General features: G+C 35.6%; 1 long non-coding RNA gene and 1 pseudogene across 4 annotated transcripts; one reads left to right on the plus strand and one right to left on the minus strand.

Moving 5' to 3' along the window:
- Positions 1-3,542: 3,542 nt before the first annotated feature.
- Positions 3,543-7,015, plus strand: LOC112174804 (annotated as a pseudogene).
- A 6,583-nt stretch (positions 7,016-13,598) lies between these two features.
- Positions 13,599-17,390, minus strand: LOC112174721. Of its 4 annotated transcripts, XR_005802330.1 has the most exons (6): positions 16,961-17,390; positions 16,603-16,753; positions 16,063-16,143; positions 15,802-15,926; positions 15,360-15,477; positions 13,599-15,268 (listed from the first exon to the last, which is right to left on the minus strand). It is a non-coding gene; the product is annotated as an uncharacterized LOC112174721 (long non-coding RNA). The 4 variants fall into 4 exon arrangements; XR_005802332.1 differs by lacking the exon at positions 16,603-16,753; XR_005802331.1 differs by lacking the exon at positions 15,802-15,926.
- Between the last annotated feature and the right edge of the window lie 91 nt (positions 17,391-17,481).

Consider the following 17,481-nt stretch of genomic DNA (forward strand, 5'->3'; position numbering starts at 1 on the left):
AAGCCGATTTGACAGTGAACATACCTTTTCTCTCAAAATTCCATGTTAACCTGTCTTCTGGTTGTCTAGAGCTCAAAGGAATAGCAAGTATTGCTTCTGCATCCTCAGGAGTAAAAATGGAACGCACCTTGCTCTCATTCCAATTACTTGGAGGAGTAATCAGTTCATCCACCATATTCACATTATGTTGACTCACTAAAGCACCAAAAGGCTTATGAGCAGGTAACTTGGGTATCCAGGCATCGTTCCACACAGAGACATTATGTCCATTACCCACCTGCCAAAAAGCACCAGTCTAGATAAAATCCTTTGTAGCAAAAATACTACGCCAAGAATAAGAAGGTGAAGCATGCGCAGTCTCATTCCAAAAATCACCCTCAGGATAATAACGCGCCTTATATAATTGTGCCACCAAAGACTCTAGATTAGAGACCACCCCCCATGCTTGCTTAGCAAGCATAGACATATTAAAATCAGACAAGCTTCTGAACCCCAATCCTCCCACTTCTTTGGCATGACATAAATCATCCCACTTTTTCCAGTGAATTTTACGCTTATCTGAGGTACTGCCCCACCAGAACCTTGCACACATCTGTTCCAAATCCTCACAAAAATTCTTTGTAAGTTGGAAGACACTCATAGCATGGTTAGGAAGAGCCTGAGCCACAACTCGAATTAAGATATCCTTACCAGCACCACTAAGTAATTTGCCTTACCAAAGCTTCAACTTCTCACCAAGCCTCTCCTTAATATACTCGAATGTAGTAGTCTTCTTGCGTCCCACATAAGTAGGCAAACCAAGATACCTTTCAAGTGAATCCACAATCTCTATGCCAAGCAAATGAGTCACATAATTTTGAACAGTTTCACCAACATTCTTACTAAAGACAACTGAGCTTTTTTAGAAATTTACCACTTGACCAGAAGCTCTTCTATACACTTCAATCACCTCCTTAATTTGAAAGCAAGCCTCAGGAGTAGCTTGGGCATAAAGCACGCTGTCATCAGGAGTAGCTTGGAAAAATTGAAACCTTGATCTAATCTAATCCAATCCTAACTCAATTCTCTACCCTCTCCCATAGAGACAAAAACATAAAGAAAAGTAATATATTATTATTTGATGAAGATCTTTTGGCTCATGGTAGCTTACTCTGGTTCCCTCACAAAATTTTCGTTATTGGGTTAGCTATACACTTTACTTTTTTTTTATTTTTTAGATGATACAAGTCTTGGATAAGAATCTACATCGCACTAGAACACCGTTATTAGCGATCTTCTACATCGCTTTAGAGTTCCTCAAACAATGTGATATGTCCCACCTGGTAAATCTTTAACCCTTCCCGCTCTTACTAAGACTACAAAGTGTTCTTGTAAATTATGGCCATATGCTTAAGCAGTGATTTCAAATTCAAAGGTTAAGCATATTTTGGCAACTTTATTGAGTAGTGATTTCAAATCTAGAGGTTAAGCATGCTTTGCCAACTTTACGAGCGTAAGGTAGAGTGTGGTAGTGGAAAAGTTGACAAATAAGTCACCCTTATTACCATTCTACAGAATCGTAAAATTTTCACCTCATACGGTTCCTCGTTCAATTCTTTTGGAGTCATTAGTTGGATCATTTTCCTTGTTCGAGAATATAGGTGAAAAATTTATCAAATCAGAATGTGTAAAGCATTATCATAAGAGAAGATTTGTCGATCTCCTGATATATATGGTTGAATGACAAACTTTTGAATCCCGTTGTGTAGGTAAAGAGGTTCATTGAACTTGAATTATTTTTGCACTTAAAATCGTTTATACTCAAAGTATATATAGACTATAAAAGTATTTTTTAGGTAGAAGTATTTAACTAGAGTGGTTGTGTTATTATTATTATTTGGGAGAATTCCACAAATGGTCACTCAACTATGACTCATTCAACACCTTGGTCACTGAAGTTTCAAATATATCACTTTGGTCACTCAACTATTACACTGTCAATCACTTAAGTCACCCAAAAAGTATTTTTTATAATTTTTTTAATGAAAAAATTTAACAAAATGACTTAAGTGATTGACAGTGTAATAGTTGAGTGACCAAAGTGATATATTTGAAACTTCAGTGACCAAAGTGTCGAATGAGTCATAGTTAAGTGACCATTTGTGAAATTTTTTCTAATTATTTTTTTACATGAGAGTTATTGCATCTCGGAGAGTGCAATCCAACATTGGTGGATCGCACCATTGCATTATCCCCCAAATATCAATATCACGGACCACTGTGGGTGGAGTGATTCAGTATTGAACACTAATTCATAAGGACTTGGCTAAATCAAAAGAATGGTAGGGGCCGACAGCTATCACATGTAAAGTGCATGTTTACTAATTTAGTTAATTAGGCAGTGTTTGATGGGTTCCTAAACGGAAGGAAAAAAAAAAAAACTAGGAATTTGAGTGGATGGATCTCCATGACTCCATATCGATTTTTTTTGTTTTTTTGTTTTGGCAAAGGGGAATATCATTAAAAAAGACAAGGACAAAAAGAACCCTCGAGAGAAACAACAGACAAAAAGAAACTAACAACAGCCCCTACAAGTGAGGAGGACCAGGTAAACCATCAAATACAAGAACTTCCTAATGTAGATGCTGAACCCAGTTAATATGCTTAACCTTTGAATTTGAAATCACTACTCCTTTGAAATCACTACTCCTTCTCAAAGGAGGATGCTGAACCCAGTTAGGAGGACACCTCCTAATGTAGACTAACGAAGCAACAATATGTGCTGCTCTAGAGTCTAGAAATTTGTGCGTTATCGATTTCAGCAATCCTTTCTTGCAGTGCTATGTCTAGAGTCTAGAAATTTGTGCGTTATAAATAATAGCTATTGGTGTAAAAAACTGTTTTGATTAAGAAACTACCCACTTCCTTACCAAAATAAATAAAACATCCACAGTCCCACACACAGAGTGTGGACACATGCTAGTATATATATAGATAACGTACATATACATGTACTATATACATCAATAGTAATTTTCCAAGCCTTGTCGGAAAAAAAAAAAAAAGAAGAAGTAATTTTCGAAGGGTCTATTTAACTGCTCTCTTGAGCGGTCCCATAGAAGCAAAGCATGTTACCCTTTCAGCATAGATGGGAAGGGGGGCCAAGCAAAAACTGAAACATTAGTCGTATTCTCTGAAGATTTATTATAGGGGCCACGGGCACCAACAGAAAATAAAAAGATGAAGGGTCAACATCAATGGTGAGTCAATCTGTGGTCGTACGAGGTCTGCGACCAATAAAGAAAACTTTAAGGGTTCCTGAAGGCGATATTGCATGTCATGCACTGCTAAACCGGATCCTGATTGGCCCAAACTCGTCCGCGACCTTTTTTTCTTTTCTTTTCTTTTTTCTTTACAAGAATTACATTCAAAAAAAGTATTCGGCACTACTTCCTTACTAAAGTGTAGAAATTTTACACCGTTAGCTAGGTGTTAGATCTTCTCAAGCTTATAACTTAATAATCATATCTACTTGAGGGCATGTACATTGGCAAAATAAGTTACAATCATCAGTATCTATGCAATTCGTTTTTACAATAGAGACTGGGTTGGAGAAAAAAACAATAAAAGGGTATGCACACAAAGTGAATCAAAAAGAGACGATCGTCACGTATGAGAGTGTGCTGACGATCCCAGTGGGTTTCGGGGATATCAGAGCGGTTCAGGTTGAGAATGAGCACCACGAGGAGGCTTACATCAAGAGTATCGAGATCTCTGGCTTCCCAAATGGCACCTCTGTTAGTGTTCCATGTAATTCATGGACTCATTCCAAGTATGACAATAACCAGAAGAGAATCTTTTTCACCAACAAGGTACATATGACTAGTTTCGCTTACACCAACATTAATGTCTCGTGCATTCTAATGATGATGTGCTAATGTCGTCGGCAATGAAACAGTCTTACTTACCATCAGAGACACCAAGTGGGATCAAGAGGCTAAGAGAAGAGGAGCTGCAACTTCTGCGAGGAAATGGCGAGGGTGAAAGGAAAGCATCTGAAGGGATTTATGATTATGATACATACAATGATCTAGGAGACCCAAATAGCAAAGACAAGTTGGCTAGGCCTGTCCTTGGTGGCAAAGACCACCCGTACCCTAGGCGCTGCAGAACTGGACGACCACGCACTAAAAAGGGTAACCACCACTAACCAATAGCAACACTATATATAAGACCTATATATGTGATTATTTCTTATCATATTATTGTGTGAATGCAGATCCATTATCAGAGGAAAGAAGCAGCAGCGTGTATGTGCCAAGAGATGAAGCGTTTTCAGAGTTGAAACAGCTCACATTCTCTGCAAAGACCCTGAAATCTGTGCTGCATGCATTGCTTCCTCAACTTGAGATAACACTTGTTGATCCAGAGCTAGGATTTCCCTACTTCACAGCCATAGATTCATTGTTCAATGAAGGAGTCACATTGCCTAAGCCAAAAGCTAGTGGCTTTATTCAGTCAATCATCCCAAGGCTAGTCAAGGCAATTAGCGATGGACAAGATGATCTCTTGCTCTTTGAGACCCCTGAAATACTTGATCGTACGCCTCTAGCTACCTCTTTATATATCTATGCACAACTAATAAACAAGAATTAATTCTCTTATGAAAACCTTATTGTTGGCCTCATGTCCCATTTGTATGCTGCCTTGATATTGATAGCTCTCAAATTATGCAGGTGATAAATTTTCTTGGTTCAAAGATGAAGAATTTTCTAGGCAAACTCTAGTTGGTCTTAATCCATATAGCATAGAGCTAGTTACGGTATGCTTTCTTCGTGAATTTTCTGTTACCAAAAGAACTCTTTCACTTCAATTAGAAAACCAAACATGTGCATTTTGCTTTTTCCTCTATCTCTTGAAAAACGAAACTAGACTATCTGTGGTTTGGTTGATCAACTTCCCTCTTTTGCTCTAATGGCACTAAATTTGTAATGACGTATCAGGAATGGCCATTGAAAAGTAAACTTGACCCCGAGATTTATGGCCCAGCTGAATCATTGATCACCACAAAACTGGTGGAGAAGGAAATCAGAGGCTTTATGACTGTCAATGAGGTATAGCATATATATAAATTCCATTATCATTATCATAGTTTATCGTTTGTGTTGTCATTTTTGTGTGAAGGGGAAAAATTCGTTTAAATTGAAATGCAGGCCTTAAAAAGAAAGAAGCTCTTTATTTTGGATTATCATGATCTGCTCATGCCTTATGTGAGCAAAGTGAGAGAGGTTGAAGGAACCACACTGTATGGTTCTCGAACACTTTTCTTCCTCACTGAGAATGGCACACTAAGGCCTGTTGTTATTGAACTCACTCGACCACCCATTGATGACAAGCCCCAATGGAAGGAAGTGTCTACCCCAACATGGGGCCACTGGTTGCTGGCTTTGGAGACTTGCTAAAGCCCATGTTTGTGCTCATGATTCGGGCTATCATCAACTTGTCATCCACTGGTAAGTATTTGGACCCCAAAAATTGCTCAAAACCTTTTTCATAGTGTCAATTAGTTACCAAATTAGTCTTTTATATTTGATTATGAAATCGTGATGAAAATATAAAATGACTAATCCTCAAGCCTCTATCTCAAGCATGGATATGGGGCAATTAGCAAATGCGTGTCTTTCATGGTTGTAACTACTTTTTATTGTCATATTTTCACAGGCTGAGGACTCATTGTTGTACAGAACCATACATAATTGCAGCTAATCAACAACTAAGTGCAATGCATCCCATCTATAGGCTTCTACATCCTCATTTCCGTTATACAATGGAAATCAATGCTCTGGCTCGAGAAAGCCTCATTAATGCAGGTGGAGCCATTGAGACCTGCTTCTCACCAGCAAAGTACTCAATTGAGCTCAGTTCTGCTGCTTACAATAAGCTTTGGCACTTTGACATGGAAGCTTTGCTTGCAGATCTAATCAGAAGGTCTTTTATATGATGAAACTACTATAAGATTTATTCACATTGTTTGATGCAGGAACTTGATTGAAAGTTTCAAAAAAGAACAAAAAATTTAAATAAGACTCCATAGAATTTCAGCTACTAATTGACTTGTTTGCATTACTTTCAGGGGAATGGCAGTTGAGGATTCTACAGCTGAGCATGGTGTGAAGCTAACAATTGAAGACTACCCATTTGCAAATGATGGTCTCATTTTGTGGGATGCCATTAAGGAGTGGGTGGGTGACTATGTGAACCACTATTATCCAGTCCCAACCCTTGTTGAATCTGATAACGAGCTTCAAGCTTGGTGGACAGAAGTTAGAACGGAAGGCCATGCAGACAAAAAAGATGAACCATAGTGGCCTGTTTTGAAAACCCCAGAAGATCTCATTCATATTTTGACAACTATAATTTGGGTTACAGCTGGACATCATGCTGCAGTGAACTTTGGTCAGTACATGTATGCTGGATACTTCCCGAACCGGCCTACAATAGCTCGAAGCAACATGCCAACTGAAGATCCAAACGACGATCTTTTCAAGGTATTTTTGAAGAAACCAGAAGCTGCATTGCTGAGGTGCTTCCCCTAACAGATTCAAGCAACAAAAGTGATGGCTCTCTTGGATGTATTATCGAACCATTCACCTGATGAGGAGTACATTGGTGGGAATGTGGAGTCATCTTGGGCTGAAAACCCGGTGATAAACGCAGCTTTCGAGCGGTTCAATGGCAATTTGAAGAAGCTAGAAGGAATTATCGATGAGAGGAACACCAATATGAAGCTGAAAAACAGAGTCGGAGCAGGGGTTGTTCCATATGAGCTTTTGAAGCCATTCTCAGAATCAGGGGTCACAGGCAAGGGAGTTCCCAACAGCATCTCCAACTAAATGTGTTGATGCGCGCTTTATTAATTGTATTAGTAATTAACGCTTAATTAATATGCATCCGTCAGTGATAACTGATAATGTGAAGCCTTAATATTTAGATGAAAAATGGTTTCATTTCACTCTCATTATTTCTTTGAGCTAAAGATTGTAGCTTCACTTAATTATTGTCTATGAAACAATCTAGGAAATATAATCCCTTTGGCATTATTAGACCTGCTGAAGTCAGTTGGTCAACAAATCTGTGATAAATTGATTTCCAAGAGACCTACCTCGATCATGTGTTACAAGCACTTGCATACAAAGTTTGTTCACAAAATATATATTAAAAAGAAAAGAGAAAAATAAAAAAGACTTTTGGGATTGTATGAGGACTTACATCAATTGTGTGGAGGATTCTGGCGGGGAGACTCTGAACATAAGCAAAAAATTCATCGGAGGTCATGTGATAGATTAATTATGTGACCCTAAGGAACAATTCTTAGGTTCACCCCTAGGATAAACGAGCATATTCACCCCCATTGTCGATTAACATACTTTTACTTAATAAATTCATAATCCAATGGTCCATATCTTAAATAAGCCTTTAAAGATCATCTCTGTAAAAAATCAATCGAATCAGAAATCGTTTAGTTATCTAAGTGAATCAAACAAATAGATGGTTCTAACAACACTTACTACTATTATGATGAACCGTCCATGTATTTCATAGAAATGAATAACTAAAAGGTCTTCAATTTGATTGGTTTTTTACAGAGCTAATATTTGTATTACGTTATACAACATGCATCGTCAGATTAGAAAATTATAAAGTTATTATGCTTAATCGCAAAAGATGGTGAATATACTCATTCACCTAAGGGGTGAACCTAATAACTATCCTAACCCTAAGATGGAAGGTATGTTGATCCATGGGTTTAACCTTGCAATGCTTTGACCCCAAATCACTTATGTTAGAGTGAGTCAAGGTATCCTATTAAAAATATTCGCATCCTACTAGGAATATACTTATTGTATTTTATTAGGAATGTAATTACCACTTTAATTGTAATTAGTCCTTACCTAGTCAGTCTACCTAATCTTAGGGGGGGGGGGGTGTATTGTATATGGAATTGGTGGAACTTTTTAAGAAATCTATGGAATTTAAAAGTCTAGGTGTATTCAATGTAGACTTTTAACAGTCCATGAAAGTCTTGAGGTATTCAATTAGGATTTTGAAAGACTTCATGAATTCCACCAAAATCTAGGGGTATTCAATTAGGACTTTTAAAAATGAATAAAAGTACAGAGGTATTCAAAATATCATTCATACTTATGGAATTAGAAAATCATGGATAATCATGGACTTTGTAGTGTTAACTACACATACCAAACTCCAATAATTTTCTAGCCTCCAGACCAAAGATTTCAAAAAGTCTATCAAAGTTTCCTCTTCAAAAAAAAAAAAAAAAGGTCTATCAAAGTTCTTCTCTCTACGCACGAAGAAGTTTGTCCTTTATAATCTCTCTTTCTTAATTTTTTTTCTTTTCTCTAATCTTTTATGATATCAACCTTTTTTGATACCCAACATGTTCATTGTAGTTGTTGAATGTGATTTTTATTTTTTTTTTTCAATTGTGATACTTCGAACCCTAATAGCAATAAAAATGATTTATGAAACCCTAAAACTTAAATATTGTGGTCTAACCCTAAGACCTTGAACCATACTAAATTTTATCTTATTAATTAATTATTCTCATTAATTTGAATTTATATTATGGTTCAAAAAAATGTTGAACAATTGAATTTCAATTGATTGATTATAGATCAAGACATTGACCAAATATTGCTACAATATATATGTTAATCGGCGAAAACAAAATTGATGAGAATAATTAACCATAAACATCAAGTAATCTATATTGTATATTTATGTTGTTGGAAAATTATGAATGAGAACAAACTCGCTAGACAGACTAACAATCATTTATTTGAGTCAATTTCTATTAGAAGATACTGGAGCATTGAAGAGAGAACAAGTTATTATTTTGTTTTGTGTTTGGGCTGCATTTGATTTATTTATTTATTTATTTTTTATTATTTTTATATTTTTTATATTTTGTACATCCTAGAAAATCTGTATAAGTCATTCATAATAAAGTATATAGATTGAGAGTTTCTATTGGGACCTCTAAATCTGCTCACTTGACCTCACTCTATTTTGAATTATTAAATGACATATATAACCTACTCTAAAATGACTATTAAGGACAACAATTATACCAAAAAAATATTACATTTATTTTATGTAGACTTTCCAATTCAATAATATTATATTGTATTCCTTATTATTTTCCTTATCTTTTTTCATTTTCCAATTTCACTACATACTCATTAAAGCATTCATATATATTTAATAAGAATTAAATATTTATTCATATATATTTAATAAGAATTAAATATATAAAAATGTATTAAGATCATGTGACATAAAAATGTATGACATATATGTTGAACGCATATTGGTGAGGGAAAACAAAATAATTCCTCTTATGATTTATGACCTAAATCTAAGTCAATCCATTATATTTGCAAAATATATATATATATATATAAATAATTAATCATGTGGTACAAAAAATACAGAAAAAAAATAAACATAAAAAAATCGAATGATTTTTTTTTTTGAGAATAAAAACAAATGATTACTTCATTTTTTAAATTTTGCACAGCTAAAATATAATTTTAAAAAAAAAAAAAAACATAATAGTTCATGGCATGTTCTTATTGATTAGACATTAATTTTTGAAACTCAAGTTTGATTAAGAAATGTATATTTAGTTAAGATTTATAGAGTGATTAAATTATTGAAATGACTAAATTTTTTATTTTAAAGATAATAATTTGTTTCCAAATTATATGAGTGAGGTTATTTGAGGAAGTTTAGTGAGGTTTAGTGAGCAAATTTAGTATTTGAAAATTTGATAAGAGGTGTAAAAAGCATAGAGGTCAAGTGAGTAAATTTGGAGGTTCCAATAGAAAAACTCATATAGATTTTCATGAATCAATAAAAGTCTGTTGCTAAAATCAATGGTTTTAAGAAATCCATAACAGTTTATCAACTTTTTAAAGAATCTGTGGACTTTTCAAAAAGTCTGTCATTTAAAAAAAGTTTGCACAAATCCAAATACAATACACCCCCTTAGTGTATAAATACTCCCGTGTGAGAAGAATAAAATTATCTAATCCTAAGGTTGATTTTAGTATTGCAGAGTACAGGGATAGCCCTAAACCCTTCATTCCCTTGGAGGAGCATTTGGGAAGTTAGCGAGTTGTTTTCTTATGTTATGGACTTATGGGGACTCAGATGGCAGATTGGTAATAGGGAGTTTGTTGATATTTGGCATGATAGTTGGCTTCCAAATTTTTTTCCCAAATGTCCTTCATCTCCCCCTCGAAGGAATGTCTCAAGGAAGGTTGCAGAATTAATTGATCCTTCTACAAGAAAGTGGGATGTTGACTATTGTTGAGAAACTGAATCAATGGTTCACTCCGGCTATTAGAGATCTAATCTTGAGTATACCTTTGGAGTTGTAGAGCTTCAAATGATAGGTTAATATGGCATTTTCATAAGAAAGGTTTTTTCACTACCAAAGTACCAATAGTGCCTACTATGTAGCACGGGATATTGCTTTAGGGTTAGTCTTGGCTCCCCCAACACTAATACACCCTTGTAAAAAAATTATGGGCAGCAATTTCTCATAAATTTTTTGCCACTTTTTCCTCTTGTCCTTCCTCTTTTACTGCTTTCTCTCTCTTTCCTCCTTTTACTCTCTCCCCTGACTGCGGATCAAAGGAAAGCGCCATGGTAGAAGGCAAAGAATTATAGGGGAATATAGCTAATTAATCTCTCAATGTGGATTAACGAGGAGTTTTTGGTTGCTCATGGATTGACTTAAAATCTAATTCAAGTTGACCATTAGAAGTGTCTTAGATTTGCTCGCAAGACTTGAAGTTTTGAAAAATCAAGTTGCTAGGTTGTAATAGAGGTAGATTTTTGGAGTTAATAATTACATATCAATGATATGATATAAGCCTAAAGTTACATTACTGCAATTCCCTCCCTTCTATAATTTGACTCTCCCTCTCTCTGGCTTCATTCCTTAGATAGAAGGTAATTATGGTGCGATCAAGATAAATAGAGCAAAATAATCAAAAACAGATAAATAAATAGCAGCACTGATTACATCATCAAAAATAGCATAGTTAAGAAACCCTAACTTATCAATCACCTCCAGAGCTTCAGACGCACTAATTCTAGGTCATATCACATTATCAATACCATAAATCCTTTAAGATCAATTTCAATACCAGAGGAAACTCTTAGAACCACCCCAAACTCCCATGACAGAATCTTTGTTAAAAAGAAATTTGGGGAATGGATAATCCAAGGGACAAATCTGTTTCTAAATTGTCTGAGATTGAAGCACCACATTAAAGTTATATAAGAGAACAATAATTTTAGATTTCTAGCATTATCATTCACTATATATTTTAATAGGCAGTCATGATTCTCAGATTTTTTTGCAACTTTATATGTGCTGAAGACCAGAATGTTTTGAGAATTTTAAGTTTTCACAATGTACACAGACACAGACACACACACACACATATTATGATTTTCAGAATCTAGGACGTCAACATCAGCAATAACAGAAGACATAAAGTTAAGGGCACAGAGTTGATATCTATACATACAGATGAACATAATTCATACAGGATAGCACTCATGAGTCATGACATTCCAATCACTGAGGAATGCCAATCGATCACCATGTCCATGAGGTTTGGTTTAAAACCAGAGAAGGGGAGTAGAAATTCCCTGAGATCTTCATTACCTATATGACTAATTGTACCTGAATGCGATACTTGTTGCATGGTGTACTGCAAGGCTGGCATCATTAGAAAGTGATCAAGCATGGAACTTTTCTCTGTAAGAAACAAAACTTTCAACATAATATAAAATCCATCTGACATCTACAAAGAAGTATCTCAATTAGGCATAGATGTCTCCAATTCAAGACAATCAACGCACAACTGCTATATATATTCAACTAGTGTATAATGTGGTTAGCAGTAGTAATTAATTAGCAATCGACAGCTACTTGTGCTTGGCACACGCAAGTTATATAACCACAGAAAATTTTGTAAAAGTTGTACCGTATGGGATACTGATTAGTGTTATGGGAATATTTTTGTTTGGAACTAAGTCCATATGAGAACAAAGAACACCTCGAGATTACAAAAGATAGATGAGCCAAAATACATTAAATGACAGAATAAATTGCAAATTCATATAAAGAAGAAAACACGAGTCCACAGAGAGGGAAATGAATTAAATAATCCAATTAGGTGAGGGCGGATTAAGGGGTCAGAAGTAACTGGTATAAAGATCATGTATGATACAGATATCTTGCTGGTAAAAATCACATATAAATTCTTATAAATTGTGCTGCTGACCCTGGCTTCCCAGTAGTAGACATCAGAGTGATGAAGTGAGGGTATTCGATCTTGACTATCACTTCCATAGCCTGGGATGGAGCATCATCCGCCTATCTATCTTCCCAATGGCTTCCCTGCTTCCCATCAACAGCTGCTGCAATATAAGAACAGAAAACTCCCATATTTCAGCAAAATCAGAAATCTAATCCAATTCAATAAGCAAAACCCAAAAGATAACCAATAAAGTGAAAGAAGCTTAAAACTAAAGAGGAACTTCTCTTTGGTAAATTTTAAAGTTCTGGATTTTGAAGCAAATTTTTGTGTGCATTTAAGAGGCTTTTAGATCATCACTGTATACTAAAGTTCCAAACCTCCTATGCATTACTATATAAATTTATTAAGGTGTACAAAACACTGTGTTTAACTCAAGAACTGCCAATTGGGTACCACAGATGGTGTATGCACGCTCAACTTATAAGAGCAACTCCAAGAGTTAGTTATCCTAACACTATGCCATTTTGGAGAGGTTGTTGAGAAATATATCTCTAACAGAAGACAAATGGACTAGTCAAATGTGGTTACAAGGAGAGAGACAATGAGGCCTCTATTCTGAAACATACAATCTCAAAGTGCATGGGTTGCAACCTTCACTATCTGCTTGTTCTACAAAAGTTTGCCACATGCCAGGAATAGGGATGGTAAAATTACTAATAGCAAAATTTAACAAAAAGAGTAAATCTCCAGTGTGAGAACTTTTCCAAAGTCATGGACTTTAAATCAGCTTACATCTAACAATAATGTGGTTAATTGAGTGCATCTTAAACCAGGTTTGAATTGACTACATTTTAATATCCTGCCTTGAGTGTGACTATTCTATATCCCCATCTCTGTGATACAAACAGTGGAGTTCTGTGCAGATAAAAAAGAATTAAAAATGATCTAGAACACACATATTGCTAGTGCACTTTATGCATCTGGCCCCATTTGTCTTCTCAGCAATAATCTGTTAAGTTCAGAGACAAATTTAGGAGGTTGGATATAAATATGAGCTATATATGAAGAATTAGGTAGGAAACATGGAATAGGAAATTGAGAACAGTTTTGCACCTCCTGCGCTGAAATGTCATGGTTGCTTGGACTCACAAAATCATTCACTCTAACTTCGAAACCACCCTACAAGAGGATTCAATTAACAAGAATCATGAATACATTTCTCAAACCTCATTAGATTGAAGTCAACCACAAATATCCTTGACGCCCCAGAACTTTTGCACCTTCAGCAGCCTAGAAAAACACACATAATAATACAAACAGAAAAGGAAACAAAAATAATTGTCCAAAAACAGCAACTGAATTGGTTTTGCTACTTCCAGACTATAAGAAATGATGTAGACAGATGCTTTGTACGTGGCTGAGTTAGTAAATAAACTGAAAGGTTAAAAGTATCGAAGTCAGCCCTGTGTCTGAAGGAGGCAAAACATAAGGAAAGAAAGATAACCACAATTAATATAAAAGTGAAAGCTTTATTTGACAACCATTTCATTTGCTAAAGCGTAGATTTGCTCCTAGAAGTTTGTATCTGAACAAAGTAACAATACATATACTCCACTCTTTGTAAGGAACCATAGTATGTATTCACCAACCACAGCCCACAGGCATGTAATATTGCAATAATAAAACTACACATGAAATTATATTAAAATCTAGCAGACCTTGAAACCAATTAATATATTGTCAGTTAAAGATAGAAAAAGTGAATGCATTGCTGCACTCCTAATTGTCCTAAACCTTAGCTAGCTTTCAGGCAGCCGCCTCTGCCTCCCTGATTTGTTTCTGTGGAGGTATTAGGCTTTTTTGGAGGAAGAGCAAGTGCAGCTTGAAGTGGTGTTTCTTCATGAGCAAGCTGTAACTCATGTGAAGAAAATCTTTTCCTCGAGCTAATGTGAAGCACTTTTGTCTGAATCTGGTTTTGATCATTGCCTTCTCCTTTCCTGAAGCCTATTCCATACCTTTTAGGCTGGAGCAAGGTGGATGCAATATAATGGCTCTGGGGGTGTAAATGGTGAGTCAGAGCCTTTCTCTCCTGCTAGAACATCTATTTTCTAGTGTAAATTTGTAACACGTCGATATTTATAGCCTTTAATTCAGGTGACCACAACAATCTAACAAAAAGGAAACATAACAGACAAAAGAAGGAGAACTAAAGGTAAGCAGAGAACCTCAGCTAACTATATAGGTCAAGTACGATAAGCATATCAAACTATCAAAACCATAAATCCTTTTAGGATGAATAACAATTCCTACAGGAAACGCTTAGAACCAGTGCCTCGAAAATCCCATGAAAGACCCTTCATTAAAAAACAATTTGAGATATGGGAAATCCAAAGGATAAGCCTGTTTATTTCTAAGATTGAAGCACCACATTAAAGTTAGAAAAAAGAACAAAGATTTTAGACGCCTAGCATATTCATTATATATGCGCGCGCGCGCGGGCGTGTATATTAATAACTAGTCATCATTGTCTGATTATTTGCAACTTTATGTGACAAGAATGTTGTGAAAGTTTTCAGTTTTCACAATGAATAGACATCCATATAATATACATATGTAGATATACTGATTTTCAGAATCTAGGACTTCAACATCAGCAATACCCAGGCACAGAGATGATCTCTATACACTTGAACAGATTTTATACTTTACGTAAGCATTCATGGCATACCAATCAGTGAGGAATGCCCATCGATCACCATGCCCGCGAGGTTTGCTCTAAAACTAGGGAAGGAGAGTAGAAGTTTCCTGAAATGTTCATTACATGACACTTATGTGAGTAATTGTACCTGAATCTGGTACTTGTTGCAGCATCAGTGTACTGCAAGGCTGGCATCCTTATCAGTGATCAAGCATGCAACATTTTCCTGTAAGAAACAAAAGCCTTTTCACGTTCTGAAGAAACCATATACATCCACCGACAAGCCACATAACCAGGCAATAATGACCATTATGAACCTGCTTTTGAAGCATTGCTCGAGTAAGTTCCATTTCCAAAATAAGAATTCAACAGTAAAAGCTCTACTGTACAAGAATGGAGGAAGTTTTTTGGTTGTCTCGCTAGGAAGAAAACCACCTGCAAAATGTAAACAGAAAAATAATAGGTTAAACATATCTGCCCCATTAAATGTTGAAGTTTTTCACAAAAGGTCACTAGCATCTATCCAACGAAGAAAATGATTGAAAACTAGCTTAGATAAAAACCATGGAAAGTTAGTATGAGGTTGATGATATGGCAATATTTGGTTAAGAATATTGATTGGTGTTGAGGGAATATTTGATTAAAGAAATATGTTCATATGAGAAGATAAAACACCTCAAAATTACAAAAGAGATATAGATGAGTGATGAATGAGTCATGTAATACATTAAATGACAGAATAAGACGCAAATGCATTACTTGAAATTTAAAGTACATGGCACCAACATGCAAATGATTTAACAGGCTAATCTGACCATCTTCAATGAAAACCAGAGGCCTTTGGGATCCTTGAGTTACAAGAGATTTGGTTCAGAAGGAAGATGCTACATGGAAAATAATCAAAACATGAAAGTATATAAGAAAATATTTTAAGTCCACAGGAAAAGAATGAAATGAGCCAATTAGGAGGACGAATTAAGGGCAAAAAGTTATTGAAAACTTAGAAGAATATGATGTTACTTTCAGAGTCCTTCCATAATCGGCTTGGTCAGAAAGATTGCTTTCTTGTTCAACCCTCCTACAAGGCACAGCACCCCATCCCTGTGATAAAAGTAGGTTCAGCAGTGTAGATATAACACTAATGTCAAAAATATAGCCAGAGACAAATATTGATTTCACTTAACAAGATTAGGTTCATAACAATGCAACATAATCAAATATCGGTGTGCAATGAATTCTTAATTTCAAGTCTTGAACAACAGAAGTCTTTATCCTAACCTAAAACAAACCTTGTCAAACAGACCTAATTGTAGCTCCAGTATTAAAATTGAAAAATCGCATGCTGTAAACCAGAAAAATACATGAGGGACACAACCAAAAGCATAGATCATCACACTAACACTCTGTATATGCTTCTGGCTACTGCACCTATTGTCTTCTCAGCAATAACCTATTGAGTTCAACAACTGATTTAGGAGGTTCAATATAAAAGTGAGCTGTATATGAAGATTTAGGTGGGAAACTTGAAAGAGGAAAATAGAAGATCTTTTGACCTCTTACATTGGACTGTCATGGTCTCTTGGACTCACAAATTCCTTCAGTACCTTCTTCTCCAAAACCAGGACAAAAAGGTTGTTTCCTCAAACCTCAGTATTTTCGAGTTAACCCCAAAAATCCTTGATGCCAAAGCAACACTTGCAGCTTCGGCAGCCTAGAATTTAATAACAGACAGGAAAGGAAATAAAAACAAAGTCTAAGGATTACTGGTATCAACAAAGTTTTCTCAAGACATAAGACCCAAGTCCAAAAACAACAATTGGTTATCCCTCCTCTGGTTTTGCTACATTCAGAATGGCACCCATCCCTACATTACACAAACTATTACATAAATCATATCTCTTTGAATGTAACAAATAACCTGTTGACATGACACAAATGAGAATGCAGACTATCCAAAGGCACCGACGGATTGATCTTGGTAAGGCAGCCTGAATGTATGTTGGTACCTCCTCAAACCTAGGACAGGGTAAATAACTTCAAAGCAACACTGCTCTTTGTGGCCAAAGAGGCGTGGGAAATAGTTGTCTGTCCCTGAAGTCCTACAACGCAGAGATATATGAAACTAGTAAATAAGCTGAAAGCTTAAAAGGGTGGAAGTTAACCTCATGTCTAAGGAGGAAAAACATAAGAAAACTGACCATAAGAGCAAAAGCATTATTCAAAGACTATTTCATTTTGTAAAATGAAGATGTGCTACAGAACTTTGTATAGATACAAAGTCACAAAAAAATGCATTATTCAGTCTTTGTAAAGGACCATTTTTGTGAATTTACAAACTATAGGCATTCTATTCCAACACTACAAATGAACTGACATTAAAATCTAGCAGGCCTTGAATCCAGTTAATTGTCAGTTAAAATACAAAAGAGAGTCTAGTGT

This window comes from Rosa chinensis, chromosome 6, assembly GCF_002994745.2.
Source record: "Rosa chinensis cultivar Old Blush chromosome 6, RchiOBHm-V2, whole genome shotgun sequence".
NCBI classification, from domain to species: domain Eukaryota; kingdom Viridiplantae; phylum Streptophyta; class Magnoliopsida; order Rosales; family Rosaceae; genus Rosa; species Rosa chinensis.